The sequence below is a fragment of the Globicephala melas genome, chromosome 2 (genome assembly GCF_963455315.2).
Source record: "Globicephala melas chromosome 2, mGloMel1.2, whole genome shotgun sequence".
Lineage (NCBI taxonomy): Eukaryota > Metazoa > Chordata > Mammalia > Artiodactyla > Delphinidae > Globicephala > Globicephala melas.
Genome location: NC_083315.2, coordinates 163354969 through 163379585, shown reverse-complemented (window position 1 = coordinate 163379585; position 24617 = coordinate 163354969). Strand labels below are relative to the sequence as shown.

Genomic DNA, 24617 nt, shown 5'->3' with positions numbered 1-24617 from the left:
AGTTTACTGAATTTGTGAATTTTGCATTTGTTTTAATTTGTAATTCAGTTTTCTCCATGAAGCACACCATATGCCACCATTAATTCTTGCTCGTTGATTTCTTAGGAGATACATGAGTGCATATTCTGATGCAATTGTTGAGGTCTTTTGAAAATCAAATGACTGCGTGTTTTGCCATATGGGCCTTTGTTATTTAAAATAGCATATGATAAAGTAAGAGAAAGCAAAATGCAGAAGGACGTGTTAGGAAAAAAAATCATTGGAAAACTGTTTAAAACATTGTTTTAAACACACAATTTTCAACCTTTTTCTTCTCGGGGGCGCCGTTATATCTTCGGAACGTATCATTACTGATGCCGCACTCTCTCTTACCGTCTGTGAATGTACAATATCACAAGTGCACCGGGAGGACCTACGGAAACCAGTTACTGCCCTACGCTTTACACTGGGGCTACAGATGTTAATATCCGCCTTCAATGAGTTCAGTTGTCCCCAATGTTTTTCTTTTAACATCTTAGGCCGGGATTCGACATTCAGCTCCAGTTCATCCGCACCTACCGTGTCTGGTTTTGAAAGAGGACGACGGGGTTTTCGGTTTTCCCGGGGAACCACGGTGCTCGCGAGCCGCCTGCCGTACGTGCGGGCTGTAGACCTGGCCGCCGGCAGGCGCGCGGCGCGCACTAGGACCCAGCAGGGCTCCGGGCCCGGGTGAGAGCCGCGCCGCCGACCCCGGGCGGGCGCCGGGGCTGGAGCCGGGGTTCCGGCCGCGATCGGCTGCAGCTCTGCCGGGAGACGGCGCGACCCGGCGGCGGGGCCACCGGCGAGTCCAGCGCCGCCGCAGCCCCCCAATGCGGCCGCGAGAAGCAGAAGGGGGGGCAGGCGATCGAAGGTAACGAAAATGGGGCTCATTTCCTGCCTCCTGACCTTCTGCTCTGGTTCAGCATTGTCACGAGAAGCCCTCACTGTTCAGGCTGCTGCATTTGGGGGGCACACTTTGATTTTTTAAGGTGTCCGCCCCCGTATTTCCACCTGGTTTCAGATTGATTTATAGCATGCAGTCCGAATGGGAGAGATCCAGGGCTGGCAAGTTGCATATTTTCATTAGTTTTGTCTCAAAAGTAAGTTCATTTAAAAAAAAAAAGTTTCTCAGGAATTTGAGGATAGTAGTTTTTAAATTTGTTTTTTTTAAATAGCAGACAAATGGATAATTTTTAAAAATTATGAAATAATTGATGTAATTCTGTTAATTACTTCCTAGGTCTTTACTTTTGTGGGCTCCCCAGGCATTACTTTTATTTTCAAGGAACTAACGTGTTAAATGTGGAGTTTGGCTCGGGCAGAGTTTACAGCATTGCTGTCGCAAGTGTTTTGCTATCAATTATAAACAGTCAAGTGTTTTGCTATCAATTATAAACAGTGTCAAATCTGTGGGCAGTTTAAACCTCTTTTCAAATACTGTAACTGGTTATCCTGATATGACATATACAGATGAGAGTTTCCTTTGAGGGCAGTCAGTATATTTCTCTTTTTGGAGAAACCTGGTTTTGAGGAGAAAACCATGATTACTGGCTGGGGAGGCTGAAGAGAGTATTTTTCATGCTTTGTTTATACTCTCGGATTTGACATTTGGGAAAGGGAAACACAGTCTTTCTTGGTAGCTTTTAATGGTGGGATTATTAATTTATTTAATTTATTAGTTTCAATTGGTTGGGCTCGGGGAGCCCTCTGTCACAGGATGTGCTTAAGGTGACACATTTGCCAGCAGTTGGGACACATGATTTGCACGTGTAAAATGTGCTTCAGCCCAAAGGTCTGGTCTGCTGGGAGCTCCCATGTGGAGCTGTTGTGGGCAGGGTGCGGCTGGCTCATTGAGGAAAAAGGGAATCATTTTCCTTAGCTAAGGAGACATCCTGTTATATTCCTTTTGTTCCCTGTTTTTCATTGATCGCCAGCGCTGCCTGAGAGAGGGGAGAGCAGCTTGGAGAGCTCGGAAGACTGCACAAATGACTCCAGCCCACTCTGCTCTCACACTGATTGGTCAGTTCGATGAAGACTTAGGGAAACAGTCATCAAAACCTTCTTTGAAAATCATGCTGTAATTTCAGAGTAGCCTTCTCGTGCCCAGATTTCTGCAAGGTTGATTTTTAATTTGGGTGCAGTTTGCTTGAGAGACCTTTGTGTTTAATTTTTTGTTGTTGCTTCTATCCAAAGAAAGTAGGCCATTCTGGTGACAAATTTCTTTGCAGACATCAGCTTTTATAGACATATCACTTTACAATACGTTCTCAATGGTTTCTCCTTGGGAGTTATAGAATGCAAAGTTGTTCAACTTAGAATAATTTTTCCTTGTTTTTTTTTTTTTTTGATCTGAAGAGTTAAATATCACTGTCAGCAGATGGTGCTTAACTGTATCTTTACTTTGATAATGTGTCTTGTGCATTATTAGCATGTATCTTGCACTAAATTTAAGTCTGTAACAGTGAAAGAAAAAGGCCACGAAGAGCCAACAATCAAAATCAGCTTGCAGACTGTTATAAGAAATTGTGGCATCTGGTTTGAGGAGAATGCATTTCAAGTTAAAAAAAAAAAAAGGGCATTCTTCACCTTAAAAGAATGAGTTGGTAAATATTGTGAAATGTTCTACATAAGCGGAAAAATATAAGGCCGGTGGACAACTCCATTTGAGCCTTAAAACACCCCAATTAAAGAAGCACCGTCCCAGAAGTTGTTAAATGTATAAACACTTTTCCGATTGGCTTAAAAATTTAGACACAGGAAGTGGATGGTATCTAACAACCGATGAGTAGAGACATGGTTGTCATGGAAACTGAGACGAGTTACCCCCTCCAACACACGTACACTATCATAACCACCATTTAAAAAACAAAAAAACAAAACCTGCATGTCATCACAGATGCCTGGAGAACATGTTGCCTTCTGTAAGCTTTCCCACAGCATCTGTTGAAACCTGAGACCGTGCCTGTCAAATCAAGGTCATTTTACAACAACAACCAAAAATGCAGTCTCCTGGATTTCATAACTGTATTTTTACTGAAAAGATGTGAGGAAAAGGGCTTAAAGCAAGGAGGAGCACGCGTGCTTACTTTGCATTTTGCTACCTCGGAGTTGCGCCAGGGAAGGCTAAGAAGAATGTATTTGATCACTTAATTGTAGAAGCGAACTGATTTGTAAGTCTACTGTTAGAACAACACTCTGTGGAGCTGTAAAGACTAGGCTGTTACCTGTGGCTGAAGAGTCATTTGGGGACGGTATAATGAAGAGTTTCTGTTTGCAAGAGGCTTCTAACTTGAACTGTTGCAATTGAATTTGAAGAACTGTGGCATTTTGGAGCTTTGCTCTAAGGCTGCCTGTACAGGATAGATGAAGACTCTGTCTGGTGCTTTGGGAAGTATAAGGAAGGGTGTTCTTAGTAGCAAAGCAGGGAAAGGATAATCCTAAACAGAAATAAGGGCTCTTTCAAAACTGCAATTATTATTATTTTGGTTAACTGAGAAAAGTTTCCTCTTCTTCTGTGGATGGAGAAGAGTGCTTTAGTTTTTAGGATAATTGAGAGGTTCCCCACCTCAAGGTTGCGAATATTTTCAATATCTTGGTAGTGGTTTTAGTGAGGAGAGTAAAGAAAGGAGAAAAGTTTGGAGATCTCCCCCTTTCACTTTGCTAAGCAAAAAATAACTGAGGAGGCTAAATTTTGAATTTGAGGGTCAACATTGAAGCTTGTAAATATAAAACTGGTGCATTTCTTATATTTTTCTAATCTTGTCAATGGTAGTCTTTAAATTTGAAGCGATTGATATTCATTTAGAAATATCCTTCTTATAATCGTGACGATTTATAGCATGGTATTGCTTAGTCTTAACTGAAAATGGTCAATTTTACATTTCACTTAACTAACACTTTCGTCTTTTTAAAAAGCAGAAGATTTCCCTTGTTTTCATAAACTAATTGCATGGGGGCAGGGGAGAGGAGGTAGAAAGAATCCTAACTATACTGTAATATTTATTTAATATCCTGCATCTATGCCATAGGAAATACAGACGTTAGAAGCAATAGAGCATCATTGGGGTGATTTAGCATGTACTTCATGATCCCCTCTTGTCAAATATTTAACTGATTGAGATTCGGTGAAAAAGGTTAAGCTTAGTGGCACAACTGTTCTCTTTTAGCAAAGGATTTCCTGTAGGGAGCTTTCTTATCTTCAACTATGTTCATTGGCAGGAAACATGTCAGTTGCTTGTTTTTACAAACTGAAGGAAATGAATGGGATTTGTTAGTTTCTAGAATCTGCCTTCATGCTCCATTGTCTGTCAAATAGTTTGCTCAGAACAGTTCATTTTTAAATGGACTTTGGAGGAGTACAATTAAATTACTCCAAATCTTTGGCATTTCTGTTCATTTATTTTTGACTCTGAGATTAGAAACATTGGTCATTATACTGCTATGGACAACTTATTTGACCAACACACAAGATGTTCAGTAAAATTCCAATTCATTTTCAGTTGTCAGAGATATAGACATTAACTGAAGTTGGCGTTTTTTGATGAGGATGCCAAATTTCTAATAATTAGCCCAGAATACCAACCAAATGCCAGTTCTGTGGAGAGGTAAAGGGAAAGAGTCAGCTTCATTCTTCTCTTGGCTTGTGATAGTAAAATCCATCAAGATTACATGTCAGGTGTATGCCTCCTTTGCTGATGGAGTGGGGGAGAGTTGGAATTTGGGGAGGGGCTTTAGCTAAAGCCAGGCTAGAGTCCGTATGAGAAAAACGAATCTTAACCTTGAAAAGAGTTATTGTGCAAAACTCTGGATTACTTTTTGAATATTATAAATAAATATATTTAATAGTTTCAGTTCATGTATGTTTCAAATTCTGGAAGAGGAAACAGGGTGAGGTTCTTAAAAGGAAAATAAGTACAGAAACCTCCCCTTGAAGGGAACAGCCGGGGGAGGGGGTTAAGAGAGCCTAAGGGAGGGCACCATTTGTTGCGATGGTTTTCACACATTTTTGAAGACATCATTTTGGTTTTATATTTAGCACCAAATGGAGTCTTATGCAAGACCCTAATATACGAGTGGAATAAACACAGAGCTGCTCTGGGGGAACCAAGAGCCGGGAACCCAGAATCTGCTCTTTTCTCCTGGGCTGTGCCTGGGGCACACCCTAGGACCCTAGTATCCCTGTGAACTGTTTGACAACCACTGCTTTTAAAGTGCCCCAAATATTCTCTAAGGAAGGCCCCGAGGGAATTGCTTGCAGAGTCCTGGAACTTCTGAGCTGAAGAGAGAACTTTTGCCTTGACAGTTTAAGAGGGCACTTGTGCTCAGAGGAGGAAGAAGGAATGGCAGACAATGGGCTCTAATAAGACATTCTGTATATAGCGCTAGGCTGGACTGGCTATAAGTATGAAAGAGCCCTGGTTCCATCTGTAATAAGGGAAGGGGAAAGGACTTTTTTTTTTTTTTTTACATCTTTATTGGAGTATAATTGCTTTACAATGGTGTGTTAGTTTCTGCTTTATAACAAAGTGAATCAGCTATACATATACATATATCCCCAGGAAAGGACGTTTTTAAAGGGCCCCCTTTCCTCATAAGTTACAGGAACATCATGTGCAGGTGTTTGAGATTAGTCGATTCTCATTGTCCTGGAATGTGTGGATTTATTCTAGTACCACCTCAGGATCTGTTATATCACTGTTACTCTATCTGTCAGTGAAAATTATTTCATATTAAGTGTCATTCATGAAACGAAAGTTTGCCAAGCTATATAATCTGCTTGGCAGACGCGGTAGTGTTATGAGTGTTGAGTAAAATGATAACACATGGATGATATTTGAATATCATCAAACATATTCAGATTATCTCTTCTATTATGAGATTTACTGAAATGGCAGTATTGGGATTGAGTTCAGTTCCCCTTGTTTACATCCCAGAGGCCATAAATATTAAGATTTCTAGGGGTGGCGGACAGAGGGATCCCCTTCACTTCCACTCCTAATTTTCACAACCCCTTGATTCACATGTGCTCGGTTACAAGCAGCAGGGACTTCACGCAAACGGTATCAACAGCATTGTGCTTCTTAGGGTCACAGCAAACCTCCTTGCATTGTTTCTTGGAGGCCGCACAGTTGGGGAGTTTATAGAAGTAGAAAGGACAGCCTCCTGTCTACATGCTCCTATTACTTCCACTGTGCTTGCCATGCTTCTAGTACCTGTGTGGGTCAGAGATGGCGATTAAAATAATCAATATTCTGGGAAGCCACAGATCTTCTCACAATTTGTGCCGGAACTTTTTCTTTCTTTAAAGAAAATGTTTCCTGTAGAAAGATAAAACTAGTATAAGCACAAAATAGTTGGCCGTGGTAGTGGATGAAAATGACTGTGGTTAACTTTTGTTTGTTGAATTGGGTTGAATAAAGCTTTTCACGTTTAGGCTGTTTAAAGCTATCTTATTCCTCCTCCCACCTGCATTTCAAAGAAGAATGAGTGTGTACAGCCATAGAAAACCAACGGAGCTGTCCCAAGGCGTATTCATAATAATAGACCAGTGACTCTCCTTGAGTGAGCACTTATACTCCGATGTTCTTGGGGACTTTGTTTTGGAACTCAAGGATGCTTCCAATTACCAGGACCTTGCTGAAGTTGTTAATGGAGGGCTCCACATATTACAGAGTGTGTCTGCTACCTTTGCGGATGTCACTTTCTTAAGATTCAGACAGTAGTAAGTCCTACTGGAAGAGGTGATTTTAGAATATTATACAAGGTTAGATTTTAGATAACCTCAAATTTCTCCTTAAAGTCTGAAATGTTCTCATTTGGCAAACTTAACATTTTTGCAGGCTGTAAAATGAAAACAGTTACCATTTAATGACTAGTTAATAAGGTCTCTAAATTAAGACAGTCATATTGTTTCGTGGAATTGGATTTAGCATTTAGAATGGTCTCTCGGAAAAGAAATAAGTTGCTCATGGTAAGTTTGGCAATATTGGATAATATAGAAAAGTCACATCCAACTGATAAGGGGTTTTTGTTTATCAGGTGCTGCCCCTATTAATTATTATAATAATCTAGTATTAATATAATATTACTACTACTACTACTAAATAATGATAATATGCAGTAATGTCCCTTCACAGATGAAGAAACTGAGGTAACTATGTTTCCAGGCCACACACTCTTTGGTACAAGTAGTTCTCACCCTCAGGCCCCCTGACTCCAAGTTCCAGTCATTTTCTGTCCCACTGGCTACCTTACAACTGCTCCTCTGTTTCTATTCCAGGGTTGATAACTCCCCCTTCTATGCTTGAAATGGCGTCTCCTCCTGGGAAAAATTGCCAGGGGCGGGAAAAATATTGTGATTTTGGCAAGAAGTAGGGTTTTGCTTCTTGACATTCTGTGTTCCCATGTTTGACCATCAGTGATGGGAGGAAACTTTTAGTTCCCTTGTCAGAGTTACCTTCCTTAATTTATCTTCATCTTTTCTTTCTTTGAATGAATTTTTTTAAATTAATTAATTTTTGGCTGCGTTGGGTCTTCATTGCTGCGCGCGGGCTTTCTCTAATTGCGGCGAGCGGGGGCTACTCTTCGTTGCAGTGCGCGGGCTTCTCATCGTGGTGGCTTCTCTCGTTGCGGAGCACGGGCTCTAGGCACGCAGGCTCAGTAGTTGTGGCACACAGGCTTAGTTGCTCCGTGGCATGTGGGATCTTCCCGGAGCAGGGATTGAACCTGTGTCCCCTGCACTGGCAGGTGGATTCTTAACCACTGCACCACCAGGGAAGTTGCCATCTTCATCTTTTGAAATTCCCTTCATGCATCCCTGAGCACATTCACCTAGTTGGTGAACAAAGGGCTCTTACCACAGGGATATGATTTTCTTTAATTACCCAAATATTACACTTAGAATTTCTGTTGGTGGCATCCAGAAAACAGATTTCCTAGACAGTGTTCTCTTTATAATTCATAAGAACTGCTCAAGAAACTCAGAGATGCAAATTCAATGATACCTCCTTTATTTTTTTTGGAATAAAAAACAAGTGGCTTCAGTTGTCAGATTAGGAGGGTGTTGGGTATCTCCTTCTTGAGACCCCCTTACCTGTAAATCAAACAAACTCCACATGGGTTTATATAGACCAAGTGAAACTGGGTTAGTCTGACTTTCTCATCTAAGCCAGGAGCTCTGCTCTCATTCTGGCAAAGGGGAAAATGACAAGTTAAATCTTCACCTGGGCACCCCACTATGCCTGGTATGTATGTGACCAGTTGGAACTAGCAATGGAACCGATGTGGACATTTTCAGTGATGCAGGTGCCTGGTACTTTCTAATTCTCTGGAAGACTTCAGGTAAATGATCAGCACTTGAATGGAACTAATTCATATTTCACACGTGTCCTTTCACAGATCTCACATGTGAAGTCATTTTAAAGAATTGATCTAGGGACGTGTTCAATATATATATATGCACCAATTTGGGGGAACGAATCACCCACCCATTCATTCAATGAACAGTTATTGTGTGCCTACTGCATATAAGCGACTATGCCCTGTGATAGGGAACTAAAGGGGAAGAAGTCACCGGCAGAGTCAACCGTCTGTTCCCTAACTCTGAGTGGCTTCTTAAACTGTAAGTATCCCCAAATTTGGCCCTATTGAAGTTTATATTCTAAGCTGATGTCGACAGATTGAAGGGACGCCCTCCCTGAGTTCCTCTCTCCAGGTGTAAGTGCAAGGAGGATTCCAGGGTGGGTAGTTTACTTGGGAGACGATCCCAGGAGGACAGCAGTAGGGGGCGCGAGTGGGAGACTCGTCTATGCCCCCACACCCCGCCCCCTCCACCTCCATCCCCGGTTACACTGCGAGGGGCGCCTAGGCGCGCTGAGAGCTGGTGTCCAGCATGTCGCTTCTAGGCACTGGCTGATGACTCAGGAGACGTTGATTCCCAGCACTTAAGGTTGGTGCGTGAGCTTCTGCCAGACAAGGTGCTCAGGGAGGTTCTTGACACCTCTGGTCGAGGTGAAGGTTGGACTGGTGGCGCTGAGTAGTGAGGCCTGAAGGGGACGTGGGCCGGGTACCAGCAGCCTCTACAGTGCTCTCCACTTCTCAGCTCCTTCCACGATCTTGGAACTGAGAATGCTTTACAAGAGTCATTTTTAGTGGTCCTCTGAACTTCAAAATGAAGATCCTGAGAAAGTGGTTTTTCGGTCTGAGAAATGGGAACAAGAGAAGGACATAAGCTCTGAGTCTAAGCATTCAGGCAGAAATTTTCAATAAGGGCACTTATTTTGTTGTGTATGTTTTTGTTTTGGTTTGGTTTTTCTCTGTTACAACCATTATCCTTGTTTCCCAGGTTGGGAAACTTGGACAGCCACTTGTTTTACATGCCAGGTATCTCATTTATCACCAGGGCCCCTTGCTGCTTTCTTTGAAATCCACCTCATGGTCATCTCCTCATCTTGAGTTCTAGTGCCTCACTCTGAGAATACTGCTGGGAACCTCCGAGGTGCTCTGTCCCTCCTGGCCCCTTTCCTTCCTCTGTCCTCCTGAAGACTTCTGTCCCTAAACCACTCTGGAAGTTAAGGGCTTTGAAGTTAGACTTCTTGCTTTCAAACCTACTTACAGCTGTGTGACCTTAACCTCAGGCTCAGTAATGTGAAATAAGACTCATTAATGTGGAAATCCTGAAAGGATGCTTGTGAAAGCTAATGATAAACCGTTGACAGACAGCCTGATGCATAGTTGCAACTTAAATTATTGTAGCTATTTTTATTTTTACGTTGTTATTGTTGTGTTATGTCCCTCATCTACTAAGAACCTATGCGGGCTCCCTGTTGCTCTCCTTACCGAGTCTGTCCTCCTCTGCCTAACTTTCAAGACCTTCTATAATCTGGCCGTCCCCATTAGTGCTCAGGAAATGCCCCCGGATCTGGTCAGGGTTCATTCATCCCTGAACTTGCCTTATTCCTTCTAGCTCCCCTGACTTTGTTCATATTGTTCCCTGACCACAACCTTCTTCTTCCCCGCTTCACATGTTGTAGGGTCACCAGTTTCACCCACTCTGCAACTGTGAGGTGCAGAAAAATGCAATTTGTCTATTTTGTCTGCAGCAAACCTTCCTCCCAGCAAACACCCTTCGGTTATCAGGAAAAAGAATAATAACTTTTGATCCCGTCTATTTAAAAACTTAGTTTGATCTGATAATCCAAATAGTCCTTTAAGATAATTCTCAGTCTTCCTAGGAAAACAATATCCCTTCCTTCCTGTTGTTCCCTTTCTTTGCCGGTGATGTCAGAGTGTGAGGAAGGGGTGTCTCGTGTACTTTTATTTCTTACAGAGGACTAGCAAATCTGTCTCCTTAGTTACGGTGGCCTTGACTCTCAGAGGCTGGGTCTCTTGCCATGGTGTTGCTTGTTCTGTATTAGCAGATGAAGTCTGTGGCTCTTATAACACATAGTCCAGTCCAGTGGTTTCCAAAGATTCAAAGTAAAACACAGATACATTTTCATGAGATTCCAGTAAGCATATGTGGACAGGTGATACAAAAGTTTTTACAAAATAACCTGTATAGCTGAAATAGAAATTTTACAAGGTATTGTTATCCTTTTTATACTTGATGTACTCAGATCTTTTCCATTCTATTTTATTTAATGAAAAAAAAACCCCCAAAACAAAAAACCACACTTGGGACCCAATAAGTGACCCACAGTTTGCAAAAAAAGTTGATCTGGTCATCCTCTTGGCTTTATGAGAACCTGACGTGTCATCCCCAGCTGGCTGGGTCCACCCTGAGCTCCCACTGGCAGCAAACTCGTGAGTATGTGTGACACCATCCATCAAGCCCACTGGCCTGGTGGTCCTTGCAAGGGGTCCACTACTCAGTCCACAGTCTACCCGAGGCACTCCACCACACAGCTCCCTCTGTTTGATCAGGCTGCAGTGCTGGGCTGAGGAAGCTGTGTTCCAGGCTGGTGCAGACCCTCTCTTCCTAGGGCTCTGGATGATGGAGGGGGATGGACACAAACACATCCCTCTGCACTCAGGGGTAGCTCCTCTATCAAGAGGCAGAATCCACTGTCTTCTTCTCTTATCTCCTTTTTCCTGCCCATCGTTAACTGGACCCAGAAAGAGGTGGGCTTTTCTTTCACTTCCCCTCCACCATCTCATCCTTCTACCATCCAGGCAGAAGGATTAGCGACTTCACTGTCACTCATGGAAGAAAGCAGTATCTTCTGTAGCCTTCAGGTCAATTCTTTGAGCTGGGTCCTCCAGACTGCTGCTAATAGGTGAAAATCCTGTCCCAGGAGAAAGCCTGACTTTCAAGGCTATGGAATTTCTGCCTATGGCAGAGTGAACTAGTTTCCCACCTATGTCCATTAACTACATTTCTAAGACTCCCTTGCAGCTAAGAATGGCAAAATTTGGGCTTCCCTGGTGGCGCAGTGGTTAAGAATCCGCCTGCCAATGCAGGGGACAGGGGTTTGAGCCCTGGCCCGGGAAGATCCCACATGCTGTGGAGCAACTAAGCCTGTGTACCACAACTACTGAGCCTGCACTCTAGAGCCCGCGAGTCACCACTACTGAGCCCGTGTGCCACAACTACTGAAGCCCGAGCGCCTAGAGCCCATGCTCTGCAACAAGAGAAGCCACGACAATGAGAAGCCCGCACACCGCAACAAAGAGTAGCCCCCCCCCCGCTTACCACAACTAGAGAAAGCCCGCGTACGGCGTTGAAGACCCAACACAGCCAAAAAAATAAAAGCAAATAAATAAATAAATTTATAAAAAAAAAGAATGGCAAAATTCTAGCCACTTGGATGTGAGTAGATGTGAAGTATGTTGTTTCTGGTTTGTGCCCTTGTTTTTCTTTATAATTTTATCACATACTTTTTAAATCCTGAAACTGTATATAGTTTAGTTGCACACAATTTCATATAGATGAAAACATTATATATATATACACACCCACACACCATTTGTAGTATATACAGATATATAGTATAGATACCTATGTATTTATATATATGTAAACGTATGTTGTGTGTATATTTATGTCTACAGTTACATCTGTAAACAGATGGATTTTTTTTAAGTGAACACACCTATGTAACCAGCACTTATGTTAATAAATAGAATGTTAGCTTCACCCAAGAAGTCCCCTTATGCCCCTAAGGCACTATCTTTTGCAAGATGACCACTATCCTAATTTTTTTTTTTTAAATAAATTTATTTATTTATTTATTTTTGGCTGCATTGCGTCTTCGTTGCTGCACATGGGTTTTCTCTAGTTGCGGTGAGTGGGGGCTACTCTTCGTTGCAGTGCGCGGGCTTCTCATTGTGGTGGCTTCTCTTATTGTGGAGCATGGGCTCTAGGCACACGGGCTTCAGTAGTTGCAGCATGTGGGCTCAGTAGCTGTGGCATACGGGCTCAGTAGTTGTGGCTCGCAGGCTCTAGAGCACAGCCTCAGTAGTTGTGGCACAAGGGCTTAGTTGCTCCGTGGCATGTGGGATCTTCCTGGACCAGGGCTTAAGCCCATGTCCCCTGCATTGGCAGGCGGATTCTTAACCACTGTGCCACCAGGGAAGTCCCTATCCCAATTTGATCTATTTTTTTACTGAGAGAAGTGTATTAAAAGTCTCTCAGTAAAGTGGTAGATTATCATTTTTTTCTTGATATATTTTGAAGTTACACTATTTGGTATATACACATTTAGAATTCTTCTATCTTCTTGGAGAATCAAATTTTTTATTATTATGAAGTAGTGCACTTTAACTCTCATAATGCTTTTTGTCTTAAAGCATATTTTGTCTGGTGTCCATGCAACAATACTAGTCAACAGTAGGATATAATAGCTTCTTCATTATTAGTTCTTGCTCTTTGTTTTCCATTCTTTGTTTTTTCAAACTCTTTACATCTGTATTTTATTTTATTTTGTTTTCTATTTTTTGGCCGTGCCACACAGAATGCGAGATCTTAGTTCCCTGACCAGGGACCGAATCCATGCCCCTTGCAGTGGAAGTGAGGCATCTTAACCACTGGACTGCCAGGGAAGTCCCTACATCCTGTATTTTAGATGTATCTTTTGTAAATGACATAACACTGGGTATTGTTTTTATGCAGTCATACATATCTTTTAAATGAAATATGTAAGCATTTATATTTATTGTAATTTCAGATTGATTTCAATTTATTCTTTCATGTTATTTTATTCTTTCCATTTGTCCTACCTCTTCATGTTTCTTTTTTTTCACCTCTTCATGTTTCTTTTTCTTTCACCTCTTGCCTTCTTTTGAATTGATTAACATTTTTTCCTTATTTCATGTATTATTCTATAGTACTTTGGAAGTTTTACACTCTATTATTATTCTTTTAGCGGTTCTCTAGAAATTTAAGCATGCATACTTAAAAGTCTAAAGTGAATCATTATCTTTCCTCTCCTCCTAAACAATGCAAGGAGCTTAGACCATTTAATTCCAGTCATTACCACCTCTCACACCTGCCCCTGCTAGCTTGGGTCCCATTTTTGCCCAGTATTTTAGTTTTATCTTGTGGGTTTTTTTTAGCTTCGTGGGTTAGAGATTATCATTTAAAAATAGAAATTTGTTCAGATTTACCCACATATTTATTACTTTCTTCGCTTATAATTTCTTCTCCTACTTGTACTCCCCTACCCATCACTTCTCTTCATAGATTTCGTTAAGTGAGGATCAATTGAGGGAGACCTATTTTACTTACTGTTTGTTGGAAAATTCTAATTCTTTCCTTTTTTTCCTTAAAATATAGTTTTGCTAGGTATAAAATTCTGGTTACTTTCTTTCAACACATTAAAAATGTTCCGTTGTCTTCTGACTTCTGCTGCTAAGAAATCAATACTGAATCTAATTGCCATTTGTCTTGGAAGGTATTTGTTTTTCAAGGAAACCTTATAACTGCTTTGAAGGTATTCTTTTTATCTTTGGCATTCTGCAGTTTTATTATAAAGTGTCTATAGATGTGAATTTCTTTTTTATGTATTTATTTTGCTTTGGATATTTTGTTTTGTGAATTTGTGGATTGATTTTTTTCATCAATTCTGGAAGGTTCTCAGAATATTGTTCCTGCTTAGTACTCTTTTTTCTACTTCTGGATTTTAGATTAGGTATATGTTAGACTTCTGTTGTCTTCTCTATGTATTAACCTCTTTTTCATATTTTCTGTCTATATAATATCTTTATATGCTACAGTCGATAATTTTTTCAGTCCTTTTTGTTTCTTGTATCTAACCTGTCTAATCTTGCTCATAGTTTATATACTTGTGTCCTTCTATTATTTTTTAAACATTTATTTTATATTGTGCATCTGATAATTTTTTAGACTTTTAAAAAACTGAAATAGAGTTGACATACAATATTGTTAGTTGATAATTTAAAAATTTGATGTCTATGGGTTCAGTTCTACTATCTCTTATTTCTGCTAGTTTTTGTTCATGATGCTTTGTTTCTATATGCATGTGTGTATTTGTGGCTTTTATTTTACTTTGTTTTATTTTACTGTGACCTTATTTTTTTTACTTTATCAGTGAGAATAATTTGAGGTTTGAATTGAAGGTGAGTTTCACTAGATTTTGCATTTGTTTCTCCCAAGTGCCTGGGATCATCACCAATCTGCAAAGCAAGGACTTAAAAATTCTCAACTAGAGGTTTGGGGACCGACCACATAATCAATTCATACTCAAAACCCATGTAAGGATTGTCTTATGGTTATAAATGTTCAGTAAGGACTTTCTCCCCTCTACTGAGCACTGAGTTTTGAGACAGGCAATTCTGGTAGCCTTTTGGAGTCCTATCTTTAGCAGGACACCTCCTATTACACTTTGTACCTTGGTGGGCCCTGGCTTTGTCAGTGCCAGCAACTTTATCACTGACCCTTATGCCCTGCTAACTTGTAAAAACAGAAGCCTAAGTTAGCATTTCAAACTATTTTTGAGGACATGTTTTGTCCAGCATTTTTGATTGTTTTCAGAAGATTTTAAAGGTATCTATTCTGCCATATTGCCAGAAAAAGAACTATTCTTTCTCTTTGTATTCCTTATTTAATAATCCTAATAGTCCCTGAAACATATGAATGCCTCTGGGCAACTAGGGTGTGCAAAAAACATATGAATGTCTCTGGGCAACTAGGGTGTGCAAAAAACAGTAGAGGAAAAGCATTATTTTCAAAATATTACCTCCTGACACACATATTCCAGGGTAATTTAAGCCCTAACGTGTATTAGTTGAGGTAACACTAGTTGCTTCAATAAACCCAACGTAGTGCAGTGAATCAAAACAATAGATGTTTATTCCTTATATGTCCAAAATGGGTATCCCTGATTAAAGAATGGCTCTGATTCAGGTGGTGATTTAGGGAATGAGCCACTTTCCTTCCTATGGCTCTGCCATTGTCAGTCTATGGCTCCCAAGGTCATTGTGCTTATTTGGATCACACTGGCAAAAAAGCAAAGAATGTGTAGACTCATGAGTGGCATGTTTTTACTAGCCAGCCCTAGATGTGGCACATTCCACTTCCTTTCCCATTCTATTAGCTAATACTTGGTAAGATTGCCACATCTGACTGCAAAGAGGGGTTGCTGGGAAAAGTAGTCTGGATGTGTGTCTAGGACAAAGAAGAAACAGGTTTCATAAATAACCAGTCTGTCTCTGCCATGTAGTTCCTCCGTGAAACTTCAGCCCAACCTGATTTCTCACTTCTCTGAGCTCCTGTTTCACTTATAATCAAGGCCACCAACTTTAGGACCTAATTATCCTGAATTATTTCATGTTTGTACAGTTTAAATCCCCAACTATATAATAACTTCCTTGAAGGTGTGAATTCTGTGCTCAACTTTTTTTGTGTGGTACACGGGCCTCTCACTGTTGTGGCCTCTCCCGTTGCGGAGCACAGGCTCCGGACGCGCAGGCTCAGCGGCCATGGCTCACGGGCCCAGCCGCTCCGCGGCATGTGGGATCTTCCCGGACCTGGGCATGAACCCGTGTCCCCTGCATCGGCAGGCGGACTCTCAACTACTGCGCCACCAGGGAAACCCTGTGCTCAACTTTTGAAAATGTCCCCTACCGCTCAGTTTTGAACATGCTGTATGCTCTAAAAAAAAAAAAATTAAACCTCTTAATGAAAGGAGAAGGTTCTTGTTGTAACATATTTAGGGGTGTAGCGTTGTGGTCTGCAACTTACTCATTATGTTAAGCCTTCAACTTTTCTTCTTAGATTTGAAATATGTTGAAATAAAAATTTGGAAAAAACGCCAAACGTCGGGAGTCTGGAGGGGGCACTACAAACAGTAGTTGCATTTCCATGGGGGTTCAGTTTAATCTGTCTCGGTAGCTTCTTCTGCACTGTTGAAATCAGCCTTTTCAGCTGTCTCTGGGTTGTTATGAGAATTCATTCAGTCATTCTGAAAATATTTGTTGAGGTCTACAGAGTGCTAGATATTGTTGAGAGGCAGGGCATTGGGAGATGAGCAACACAGATAAGATTCTGCCCTATAGGGGGTGGGATGAGGAGGTGCAGACAAACTGCTTTGAGTGGAAAAAGACCTTTACAGTTGGCTTTGTGATTGATATAGTGATGGTGAGGTTCTAGTTATTTGTGTGATGTGGGAAAAAAAAGGCTTGGTGCTGTCTCAAGCCCTTAAGTAGAGACCTTGCCCTCCCTTTTCCTTTGGCTTTAGGTCTTGCTTAAGGAGACCAACCTTTCTCCAGGCTAGTATTTTAACAACAAGCAGAGGAATTTAGCTCTTGAATATTCTTCAGAGCCACAGATAATCTCAGCTAAACTGGGCCTTAGGTTATTGGCCTCAGTATCACTCTTTACTTGAGTTTAACTCATTACTTTGTTGCTAGGCTCGATGTTTTCAATGCTTCATTTTATTTTCTGTTGCTGTTGGTCTTAGTAAATGAGAATGACATATGGACCTGAGTTAAATTGTTGGAATCATAATTTGCTTTCATTGAGTAGTTTTCTTTCTCTACTGCACTGTACTGTGGATGGGAAAATGCACTGACATCTTAGAAACTCTAACTAATCTATTATCCATCTGCTCGGATGCAAACACAATGCATGTGGCAAATTACTTTATATGCTGATAAAGCCTGTGCTTTGGAAAAATGTTGTGCTGTTTATATACAAAACATTGTTTTGAATCAAGCCATCTAAAATATGCAGATGAAGAAAAGGAAGTGTATTCTGAATACAACAAAATTCCAGGAAGGGTCAGGCTGCAAAATACAAGATGTGGTGAGTCTGTAATTAGGTATTGACCATGTTTTATTCGACTGAGCAGCTTCTTGGGCTTAGCTCTGACATTGGTCAGAGAATAGCTTTCCAGCCCAAAGGAGTTCACTGTAGAAGATGACCTAGGTGGATAATATAGCTCCCTCAAAAGCCAAGGCAGAGCTAGCCTTTCACTTCACTTATTATGTTGTTTCCTTCATGGAACAGGGCATAGAATTTCTGGCAGATGAGAGTAGAGGACAGAATTTCTAATAAGAGAGATGAAGTTGGGGGGGGTACACAGTGCTTTTTTTGAAAATTATGTTCATTTTCTTCTCAACTCTAAGGCTTCTCTCTTATCTTTTTAGGAAAAATGCTCTCTTGTTTGGAAGAGTTTCCAAAACTGCTCTTTTAGAGGTACCAAGTCTCAGCCAAGGACATTAATAAGATATAGAGCCCATGAACTAGCAGGCTGGGTAGGATAGTTAAGTTCTTCTACTGATACAATGAGCGACTGAATGGTGTCTTCTCATATTGAACAAGGGCTCATTTGTATCCTTAATACCAAATATTCTGTCACGACAAAGGGTAGGGACAAAATCTCCACATTCTTGATATGGCCAATGTGAATTTTAAATTAATTTATATTTTTTAAGCGAAGTACTCCATGCATTATTATTGGGGTGACCATATATCTTGATTTGTTTGTGATAGTTTGGGTTTGTGCCTATTGCCCCAGTGTAATGACTAATACTACCTCTTTTCATTTTCAAAAGCATCCTGATTTGTACGATAAATTATGGCCACCTTACTTACAATGGTAGTCAATATGTCTAGCAGTAGTAGATCCAGTCTGTTTAGAGACCAACTCTTCTGCTGAGAAAAGATGCTTAAAATTAAAAAGAAAGAAAAAAAAAGAAGTCAGTTTGGAAGCATTGGAGAGCCATCAAGGCAATGAGGAATAGCAGAGCTAAGATTTGGGGGCAGGAAAGTTCCTTCATCTAAGAGGTGAGCCCAGCTTTTGTATCTTCTTCTAGAGACAATTATCAATTGCAAAAGTAGTGGCTAAGAGACTAAAAACTTAACAGAGCTTTCAACAAACTCATGGGGTTAGGTAGTCAAGTCCTGCCAAGGAGCACAAACCCTAGTAAACAACCTCAGTTTTCGTTTGGAGCTCTGAATCAAGATGAACCAGAAATAGAAAAACTCTCACAGGGACTGAAGCCAAAAATGAAATATTTTCAGATTAGTGTCACTAGCTTAGATGCCTGCCAGAAGCCAAAGCAAAAATCCTCTCTGGAGGAAGATACATCTTCCAGAGCCTCATGTTCACTAGAGTTTTTCATGTACTATATCTGTCACCCAATGAAAAATAACTAGATATGTGAGAAAATGAGACATAATCAAAAACCAAGAAAAAAATTTGACAACTAAGATATACCTACAAGGGATCCACATAGTGAATTAATTAGATATAGTCTCTAAAATAACTATGATTAATATATTCAAAGAATTAAAAGATTTAAAAACTTGCCAGAGAACTGAAAATTATAAGCAAAAACGTAGAACTGAAAAATATAGTGACTGAAGTTAAAATCTAAATAGATGAACTTTTTGGGGTGATGGAAATCCTCTAAGACTGAATTATGGTGATGGTGATGGTTGGACAACTGAATTAACATACTAAAATCATTGAATATACATTTACAGTAGGTGCATTTTATGGTATGAAAATTATACTTTAATAAAGTTGTTAAAAAATGGATGGATTAACCAGATGTAGTTGAAGAGAGAGTTAGTGAACTAGAATATAAGGCAGAAGAAAATACCCAAATAAAGCACAGAGAGGCAAAATAATGGAAAGTAATTTGAAAGATTTGTGAAATATAGTAGAAAGGCCTCATATACAAATAATTGGAGTTTCAGTAGGTAGGGAGAGAGAAAATGGAACAGGAGAAATAATTGGGGGAAAAAAATGACTGAGAATTTTCCAAAACGAACAAATGGCACAGAGCCACAGAATCAAGAAGCCCTAAGACACCAAGCAGGGTCTGTATAAAGAAACTTCACCTAGGAACAACACAGTGCGATTTCTGAAAATCAAAACAAGAGAAAAGCTGAAAAGCAGTCAGGGCTGGAAGAGTGGGTACCTTTTGTCTTCAAAGGAGCAACAATAAGATTGACAGCTGACTCACTGAAACAGTAAAGTCAAAAGGGAATGGATGATATCTTCAAGTTGCTGAAAGAAAACAACTGTTAACCATGAATTCTATATTTACCTAAAAGGATTTTCAGAAAAAACTAAAAATATTTTAAAAAATTATTATGAGCACATTTATCCTAAAGAAAATACTAAAAGGCATCCTTTGGACAGAAGGAAAATTATCCCAGATGAAAGCTCAGAGATGTAGGAAGGAATGAAGAGCAATAGAAATAATAATTAGTTAAATATAAATAAATACTAGCCATACAAAATAATAATAATTTTGTCTTGTGGAGTTTAAAATATATAGGGAATAAATATATATATGATCAAAGTGGAACTCAAGTCTGGACAGATTAATGAAATGAAATTGTTCTAAGCCCTTTATATTGTAAAGGAAGTGATAAAAACTAATTAGTGTTAGCCATTAATAAGTCAAGGGTGCATGCTTTCAACTCTGGATAATCTTTAAAAGAATGATGAAGGAATATATAAATAATAAGCTAAGAGAAGGGGGAAATAGAATAATAAAAAATACTCAAATAATTCAACAGAAGGTGGAAAATGGGAGAAAAAGGATCCTAGACTAGGATCTTAAGATCCTAGACTAGGATCTTATGAGACAAATAAAAACTAGTAGGTTTAGGCCCAGATATATCAGCAGTTATATTAAATATAAACAGAGTAAATACCCTAATTAAAAGTCAAATATTATCAGATTGAACTTTTAAAAAACCTATATACTGCTTTAAAGAGACACACATTATTTAAAAATATATGGAAGGGTCAAATATAAGAGGATGTAAAAAGATATACTATGCAAACACTAACCAAAAGAAAGATTCTGTAGCTAAATGAATGTCAGATAAAGTAGACCCTCTAACAGGCAAAAAGTGTTGTCAGAGATGAAGAGAGATTATTTCATAACAAAAAAGATTCAATTTGCCAGGAAAATAAAATATTTCTAAATTTGTACGCACTTTTAAAACACACACACATATTCTCATACACATACAATTATAAGACCTATAAGTAGAAATAGATATTGATATAGTTAGAAATTTTAACATATCTCTCCTGGTAATAGATACAGTGAGCAGACAGTAAGAATCAGTTAGCATATAGTTTGAACAAAGTTAATTAACAGACCTGATCTAATTATAAAACAGTGCACTTCGGGCTTCCCTGGTGGCGCAGTGGTTGAGAGTCCGCCTGCCGATGCAGGGGACACGGGTTCGTGCCCCGGTCTGGGAGGATCCCTCATGCCGCGGAGCGGCTGGGCCCGTGAGCCATGGCCTCTGGGCCTGCGCGTCCGGAGCCTGTGCTCCGCAACGGGAGAGGCCACAGCAGTAAGAGGCCCACGTACCACCAAAAAAAAAAAAAAAAAAAAAACAGTGCACTTGACAAATACGAAATACTCATTTCTTTCAAGGGCACAGAAAATATTTGTCGACATTGCCCATAGTCTGAGTCATTAAGCAACTCAGCAAATTTCAACGGATGGAAATCATACAGAGTGTATTTTCAGATAACAGTGACATTAAACTAGAATTCGACAATGAAAAAGATACCTGAAAAATCCCCATATGTTTAGAAATTAAGCAATCATGGGTCAAAGAAGAGATGGCAATGAAAATTAGGTAATATTTACAAATTAATGACAATGAAATATGAGATACCAGACATGGAATACAGCTAAAGCCATGATTAGAGGAATATTTACAGCCTCAAATATATACATTAGGAAAAAAAAAGCGGTTTAAAAATAAATAACCTCAGCATTAATTTCAAGAAGTTAACAAAGAAAAGCAATTAAATTTTTTTAAAAGGTAGGAGGAAGGAAATAATACAAATAAGAGAAGAAAGTAATGAAATAGAAAACAGACATCCCAAAGACAGAATCAACAGAGCCAAAAGACCTTCAAAATCAATAAATTCTGGTGAGACTAATCAAGGGAAAAAAGAGCACAAATAGCCAATATCAGGGATGAAGCAAAGGACATCACTATATTTAAATGATAAGGACAGAATATGATGAATAACACCATGGCAAATTATGAAATGAAATTTTAGAAGAAATGGACAAATTTTCTAAAAACGCCACTTATCAAAACAGACATAAGAATAACAGTCTGAGTAGCACTATATCTACTCATATGAATATGCAATTAAAAACCTTACCACAAGGACGACTTCAGACCCAGATGGTTTTTCTGTTAAATTCATTAAATATTTAAGGAAGAAATAACACATTTTTTTCCACAAACTCTTCCAGGTAATGGAAAAAGAAGAAACACTCCCAACTTGTTTTAAGAGGTCAGCAGAATTCTTATACTAAAACCTGACATAAATAAGAAAAATTCTGGGCCAGTTTCACTTATGAATATGGATTCAGAAATCCTAAACAAAACACTGGCAAAGTGAATCCAGCAATAAATTACTACATTATGATCAAGTTGATTATCTTCCAAAACTGTAAGGTTGAGGTCATATATTTGAAAATCAATCAGTGTAACTCAGTATATAACAGAATAAAAAATCATACGATCATCTCAATAAATGCAGAAAATGTATGTGATGTAATGCAACATTTATTCATGATTTTTTAAAAGGGTCAGCAAACTAATAAACAGGAGAAAATTTTCTTACTCCTAGAAGAGTATATACAAAAAATACCATGTATCGTTAAAAAGTAGAAAACATCATGAGTAATGGATGCAATGTTAAAACTTTGTTTGAGAGTAAGAAATAAGACATATGTCAGTTATCACCTCTTCTGTTCATCATTGTATGACAAATCCCAGCTAATGCAATGAGGCACAAAAGAGAAATAAAGATATTAGGATTGAAATGGAATAAATAAAACTATAATTATTGGGGGATGAAATTACTATGTATATAGAAAATTCAAAAGGAATTTCAGATAAATTGTTGGAAGTTAAAAGTGACTTTAGCAAGTTGGCTGGATACAAAGTAAATAGGAAAAAATAAATTCTATTTCTACTTATTACCAATAAACAGATATACAATGACTTTACATCAGAATAAAAATAATCAAATACCTAGGAATAAATCTAACAAAAGTTATGAAGACCTATGTTGAAAACCATTTGACATTATTGAGAGAAATTAAAGAAGATGTAAATGGAGGGATATGTTATGTTTATGAAACGGAGGGCTCCTTTTTTTTAAAAAGATGTCAATCTCAAACTGTCAGTGAAATCTCAATCAAATCCCAAGAGGGTTTTTGTGAAAATTGATAAGCTGATCCTAAAATTTATATGGAAACACAAAGGACCAAGAATAGCCAAGATACTGTTGAAGAAGAATAAGGAAAGAGGACTTGGTCCACCAGATATTAAGATTTACTGTTGTCCTGCTAGAGTAGCTGGGGGAGTGTGGCACTGGTGCAAGCATAGATGAATAGATGAGTGAAAAAGAACAGAGTCCCCAGACACACCTGTGTATATACAGACACACTATCAATGATAAAAATCCCATCCCCTTGGGGATGGGATGGCCATTTTTAAATAAACAGCCCTGGAACAATTAGATATCAACATACACCCTTGACCCTAAATTTACACCCTACACCAAAACCCATTCCAAGTGAATTCAAGATCTAAATGTGAAAGACAAGATAATAAAATATCCAGAAGATAACGTAGTATAATATAGTCATGACTTTGGCTAGGAGAGGAATTCCTACACAGGACCTCAAAGAAAAAAATCATAAAAAAAGACAATAACGTTGGACTGTATTAAAATGAAGAACTTACATTCATCAAAAGACATAGTTAAGAGAGTGAGAGACGAGTTAGAGGTATCTGCAATATCTATGATTTACATAGGGCTTGTGGGAAGAATATACAAAGAATTCCTCAGATCGGTAAAAGAAAGATAAAATAGAAAAATGGGTAGTAGACCTAAACAGGAGCTTCACAGAAGATGCTATCCATATGTCCAATAGACTTGTGAAAAAAGGGTTCCACTTCGTAAGCCTTCAGGGAAATACAAGTTAGAAACCACATAAGATGTGACTACACTTCCACCCACTGCCTAAAATTAAAAATGACTTTCAATACTAACAGGTGGTGAGGATTTGGAGAAATGAGAATTCTCATACACTGCTGGTGAGCCTAAATTGGTACAACCATTTTGGAATACTAATTAGCATTATCTAATAAAATTGAACAAGGGCATATTCTGTGAGTCCGCAATTCTAATCTGATGTACAGTTTCAAGGGAAAAGTGAATACATATATACCAAAAATTATGGAGAGAAAATGTCATAGCACCAGTATTCATAAAGGCCCCAAACTGAAAACCACCCAGTATCCATCAGGAGTATAATATAATGTGTGCATGTGTGTGTATGTGCACACACGCTTTATGGTATATTTATATAAATAAAAAAAGCAATAAAAACAAACTGCACCACAACCTGGATAAGTCTCATTGACATTAATGTGTGAAGGAAGCCACACACACACACACACACACACACACACACACACACACACACACGCCTCTGTGTTTCATTTATATAAAACACAAAACACAGGCTTGATGAAACTATATTCTTTAGGGATGCATGCTTAGATAGCAAAACTATGAAGTGATTACTATCAGAGTTAACATAATAGTTGTTGGGGAGGATCAGGGTGCTAATTAAGAGGAGAAGGACGGGCTTCCCTGGTGGCGCAGTGGTTGAGAGTCTGCCTGCCGATGCAGGGGACGTGGGTTTGTGCCCCGGTCCGGGAAGATCCCACATGCCGCGTGAGCGGCGGGGCCCGTGAGCCATGGCCGCTGAGCCTGCACGTCCGGAGCCTGTGCTCCGCAACAGGAGAGGCCACAGCAGTGAGAGGCCCGGGTACCGGAAAAGAAAAAAAAAAAACAAGAGGAGAAGGATGAGAGTTTCAGGGGTGCTGTCAAAGTTCTATTTTTTGACTTGGGTGATGATTACCTGGATGTCTGCTTTTCGATAAATCATTGAGCTGTACATTTTCTTTTGTTCACTTTTCTCTATGTATTGTATGTTATAGTTCACGATGGAAATTTTAAAAAATCAGTAATGTACCTTTACCATCATTTTCTTGATTTTTAATCAATTTAAATACTACCCCTTGACTTGGTACTGTGATAATTAAGACCTTT

At 39.3% G+C, this 24617-nt stretch overlaps 1 protein-coding gene across 4 annotated transcripts in view; it reads left to right on the top strand.

Annotated features, from left to right (window-relative positions):
* Positions 1 to 751: 751 nt before the first annotated feature.
* FOXN3 (forkhead box N3) overlaps positions 752 to 24617 on the top strand; it is a 404931-nt gene continuing 381065 nt past the window's right edge. For 2 of the 4 annotated variants that reach the window (XM_060295176.1, XM_030883622.2), the window contains exon 1: positions 752 to 889. The gene's annotated coding sequence lies outside the window, so the exon portion shown is untranslated. The remainder of the gene's footprint in view (positions 890 to 24617) is intronic. The other 2 variants (XM_060295172.1, XM_060295173.1) reach the window with 1 other exon arrangement.